Raw genomic sequence first — 5929 nt, 5'->3', positions numbered from 1 at the left:
TGGAGAGGAGAGGAGGGGGGGGCTAAAAGCGGTCTTAGAGGAGTCATGGTATCAATCACAGCAAACTACTCCTCTGTTGAGTAACGAGCATGAGAGCTGGTCAATAAGTCAGCCAAAGAGCCAACAGACTGTAATGGAGACACAGCGGAGGATGGGAGACAGAGGTATTTGACCTGAGACTGCCTGTCATGCTCACGAGGCCGCGGTCGTGCATCATACAGGAGAAGGAAAAAAAAGTCACTGTGCCTGTCTGAAAAAAATCAATATCCTACAATAAGACTGCATGTCATGTGTTTTCTGCAACATCGCGATCAGAAAGTAGGTCTCTGAATGATCTGCTTTTTAGTTTTCCTTTGTAAAGTATTGAGCTTACAAGCCTTCTTCTCTAAATGCACTCTTACAGAAATGAGATGAAACACAAGAAAGGAAATTTGCAAAGGTCAAGCTGTATGCCAGGGACATGTCTCTCAAAACATCCGAGCAGCAAAGCAGGTCACTTCAAGTTTAGCTGCTGCGAGAGCAGGAAGGTCAATATAACATTTGCCGTACAATAAAACCATAACACCAGAGAGAAGCAGCTGATGGACAATCTTGTGACAAATGAGTTTGGTTAGAGATGTTGCGTCTAATTTTGATACAAACTGCCAGCAAAAGCTCCTATACTAGCCATATCGGACAAAAAAATACTTTTAAATAGTTTTGAGATTATTTATTTGACTAGTATCGTTAAAGAAAGTGTCCTTGGTGATGAAATACCTCTCGGTGAAAACTATTTTATAATAAAATAGTAATCACTCTCTTGGCCTTTGACAAAGCAATGGCAGGTGTGTGAGTGTACTTTGTCTTTTGCACTTATGAAGGAAGATAATACAATCACCAATAAAACATGGTCATTTATTTATTATACAACAACAAAACAATTTGAAGGAAGAAACTTGTCAATAGTAACCAAAGTGCATTTGCTCAAGTTCTGCTTTGCCTTAAAAAAATAATCTTAAATTCCTTTTGTAAGGTATGGTAACATGTCAAGGAGCTTTTAGTGGATGCAATGCAGTACTATTATGTATGTATGTATTTACTCTCACATTTCCTCAAGGAGAATCTAGTTTTACTTATGTAAAAGGTTTGAGTACCTTCTCCACTGATGGTGAGACACGTAGTGCGTCTACATGCATTTACAATATGATGGCTGCAGTAAAGCCATTTTGATTGTCTAGAGTGAGAGGCAATAAAATGTAATTACAACATGTTTTACTATTGACTTCAAGACAGAGTCGCAACAGCCGAAGCAATTTCATGCTGCCTGTAAAAACAGAATCCAACAAGAGGGAAAGGCAGAGTCATGGTTGAGTGGCGGAGGAGAGAGAGCGAGGCATTGATGGCCCTCAGAGGGCCAACATAGACCAGAGCAGACACACGCACTGTACACCTCAACTAGACAAATCTATTTCAGACACATATTAGATAAATATTTATACACCATAAACTGTATCAATAAATCCCTCGGGGAAGGGAAGCTATTCCACAGCATGTCAATAACTGATTTCACCAGCAGATAATCATTTTTCTCTCCATGGAGGAGCTTGATATGACGTCGATACGACCTGTCAGAGTTCATTTGGGCTGGAGCAGTTGGAGCGGGCGTCACTGAGAGGATATGGCACCCTTCTATTCAGGGTTATTGATTGGGAGGCAGTGTGTTAGTGGGGGGAGAGGAGCTGGCTGTCATGTCTTATGTCGTGAACTGTAGGAAGGTCTGCAGCTCCATTTGACCGCAGTGTTTCAGGGGACACAGGGGACTCCGGGCCTTTTAATTGTCTCATTGAGACTTGGCTGCGTACAAGTAGCCCTGATACACGGGAGGAGGGGGAGAGCAGAAGAGGGTTCATGGGTCTAAAATGCGCAACACTCCTCTGATACGATGAACATATACAATCAGTCAGGATAAAGATCTCACCCTTGGCGGCATGAAAGGGGGAAGTGAGCAGCTCTCAGGAAAAATCAATACGGAACCGCTCATTTTGGAGGGACATGTGTGTCACAGTCAATAGGAGTTAATAGGCTGGGTTGTTCAGTGAAGACAGGCGGCTTGGGAGAGCAGCCCACTCTGACAGCTTAATACATACTGAATGGCAAGCTGCTTGCATGTAACAGTCACTGTGGACACATCAAGTGTGGAATGGAGCCTGATGGGCGCAGGCAAAAGTTAATTATAGAATAGAGCTGAAGGTGTTACGCACAGAAGTACAGAATTAACCATCCAGTAATCAGAACAGACACATGCCGCTGACCCACAATACACACACACACCTTTATTCATATGATATTGTATTGAGAGATGGCGCTGTGCTAGGTGGCAGCTTGGTGCAGCAGCTCCCGGTGTGTTTAATGTTTTTTCGTCTTTTTACCACTTTATTTTCGCGTTTTCTTTCGACTATGGTGTATGAACAACAATGGTTTTGTTTCAAAAGGGTTACACTATGCTTGTATGTTTCTGTCCCTTGAGTAGATTGGTATATTACAGAGTATTTTTTATCTATTCTATATATTTTATAGTGTCTAGATACTCTTCTGAATATATGTATTTTCTACTGCGAATATGTATATTTTGTGTTAATATGTTTATTTTATTGGTATTTTATTCTATTTTCAAGAGATTTTGTAATTATTGTATATTGACTGTCAAAATGCTGCTCTGACAAAACAATGGACCAACTTTGGATGAATAAAGTATCCATCCATCCATCCATCTATCTATCCATCCATCCATCCATCCATCTATCTATCTATCCATCCATCCATCCATCCATCCATCTATCTATCTATCCATCCATCCATCCATCCATCTATCTATCTATCATCAACTCAATGACTTTAATGTTCACAGTGAAGGAAAGTACATGTTTAAAGCTGCCCTTCTGACTGATGTTTCGGAGCATGACCTGCATCACACTGTGGATGACAAGTCACTGTGTAGGTCCTCGTGTTGCAGTGCACACATGAGGGAACAAAGGCAACAGATAACGGCTAAATACTATGTTGTGCTCACCTAAGGGCTTCCCCACAGCCTCATGTGCAGATCCCCTTATCCGCTCTAATTAATCAGCGTCGCACCAACAGGCTCGTCACAGGTTAATTGGCTCAGAGGATGGGTGAGGGATCTTGTGGCAAAACAAACAGAGGCACATTTCCAAAGGGTTTTGTAACATATTTTAACTTCAACTCAAGCAGACACACATCAGCCAAACACGGGGAAGCGGATAATAATAACTTCATTAATTGGGGTCTCTGGGTCACAACGTTTGGGTTCACAAAGAAGGATTCTTTTAATTAGAGCCCATTAAGACCTCATTTGGTTTATTATCATCTCTTAATTTTATCCAGCTAATTAATAATTAATTTTCAGTTGTAACCATTTCAGTACACAGCTACCGTGTTATTTTACAAATGACAGGAAAAGTGCAAGTCATGGACAAACTCAAAAATCGAAGCTAGTCTTAACCATTATTACTCAGTTGAGTTTTCGGTGAATAAGGTCTGTGAGAACAATCTCCACAAGAATAAATACTGTTTAGGATTAAATGTTGTGAACTATCAAGCTCAGTTTGATCCTTTTAGCATTGGTTACGACTCCGACATGGGGAGGAAAGGTGAGGCAGTCATACTGAGAAAGAGTGAGAAAATAAGTAAAAGGGTCTTGGCTCCAATTGACATTTCAATAAGTGGAACAGAGCGTTAGCAATCCATTCCCAACTTTTCTGAAACAATTATTGAGATGGCACCTCCAGGCGATGTATGTTCCTGGTCCCCGGAGTCCTGCTGGCTGAAACAGTAATTGACTAAATTGTAGAACACATCGGGGCCATTTACAAATTTGCCAAAAATGAATCGTTTAAAATGAAATGAGGGTGACTCTCAAATTAGCAAGGAGTATGATTGAGATGTGGCTCTGGGAATTAGAAAACATGATTTAGAGCTCCACAGGAAGGAGCATCTGTGAATAGTCCAGTATTACTGCTCTGACTCGTATTTAAATATCACTGTGGTTCAACACATGTTCAGTAAAACACAGCAGATCATATTTAAATGTTTGATCATTCATATTTAAATGTTCAAGAGTGTGTGTTCAAGACACATAAAGAGATAGAGGCAGATTCATATCAGTTGTGAATGCAAGAAAAACTCAAACGTTTATTTTTTCATGTGTGTTTTATATTTTATTGTTTCTTTTCCTAAAATGCATCTATACTCAAATGGTTGACTGACTAGACATTAAAGTGCAAAACAAATCAAAACACAAACTGCTGAGCTATAACACTAAGTCACATAACTGTAAAGAAATTCAATATAAATAATTTGTTATATATAGCTAAAAATAATACTGAAAAAAGCACGGTGATAAATCATGCAACACAAATCTCACTGGTTTAAATCTATTGTGCTGGAATGTGTTTTGGAATGTGATCTTAGCTACATTTTACAAGGTGTACTCATTTCTGAGAAACATCAGCACATTACTGTGACTGTTTAGGGCTGACAGCTGTGATTGATTGTTGTGCAGACACTGTGTTGATTGGTGCTTGTTGTGCCGTTCCTGTGGCTCCCAGCAGCCACTGCTTTCATCTCACCCGGGCTAAGCTCTCCCAACCAGTGATGAGTAATTACTAAGTTCATTAGCCACGCTAGTGGCCTAGAGATTTATTAAAACAAGATTTGTCCTCAACTCTCTCCAAGGCTTTTTAATGTCCTAACTGCAACTGGCATTTAATAAGGCAATGATTACCTTCTCCAGAAGTGATATCATTTACAGGTCAAACTGTAACAACAGGAAGGAGGTAGAGGTTACACTGAAAATGCTCTGATACAGTGTCCAGTGTCAGAGGTCCTTTAAAATATCTGAAAATGATATTACAAATATTAATAATGTTTATTAGTCATTATTTAGTCAGTAAATAATTATAAACATAATAAATAAACTACCCTTTAAACTTTGAGATCTGTTTTGATGGCAACTTATTTTGAATTGTGAAGGTAATCCACAGGAAATGTATCTGCTAATGATTGAATTTAACTCGACATGCTATCCTATAGGTCATTATTAGGGCGACTGTGGCTGCGAGGGGGTGCGGTCGTCTTTCAACCAGAAGGTTGTGGGTTCGATCCCAGCCCATTGCAGCCAACATGTCGATGTATCCTTGGGCAAGATACTTAACCCTGAGTTGCTCCCGATGGCATGGCCAACGGTGTGTGAATGTGTATGAATGTTAGGTTCTAGAGTAAGGTACACTGCTCTGTATGAATGGGTGTGAATGGGCGAATGACATCTAATATACTGAACAAAAATATAAATGCAACACTTTTGTTTTTGCTCCCATTTTTCATGAGATGAACATTTTTTTACATACACAAAATAACCATTTCTCTCAAATATTGTTCACAAATCTGAAAAAATCTGTGATAGTGAGCACTTCTCCTTTGCCGAGATAATCCATCCCACCTCACAGGTGTGGCATATCAAGATGCTGATTAAACAGCATGATTATTGCACAGCCTTAGGCTGGCCACAATAAAAGGCCACTCTGAAACGTGCAATTTTGCTTTATTGGGCGGGTCTGGGGGGGTCCGTAAACCAGTCAGTATCTGGTGTGAGGGGTAGGGGTAGGGTTAGGGTTAGGGTAATGTTGTGAATCGAGTGGCCTGTGTTCGTCGTCCATAACATACGCCTGCCCATACCATAACCCCACCACCACCATGGGCTACTCGATTCACAACATTACCCTAAACCTAACCCTACCCCTAACCCTACCCCTACCCCTCACACCAGATACTGACTGGTTTTCGGACCCCCCCAATAAAGCAAAACTGCATGTTTCAGAGTGGCCTTTTATTGTGGCCAGCCTAAGGCACACCTGTGCAATAATCATGCTGT

Source organism: Pseudochaenichthys georgianus, chromosome 6 (genome assembly GCF_902827115.2).
Source record: "Pseudochaenichthys georgianus chromosome 6, fPseGeo1.2, whole genome shotgun sequence".
NCBI classification, from domain to species: Eukaryota; Metazoa; Chordata; class Actinopteri; order Perciformes; family Channichthyidae; genus Pseudochaenichthys; species Pseudochaenichthys georgianus.
Note: the sequence above shows the minus strand (reverse complement) of the source record.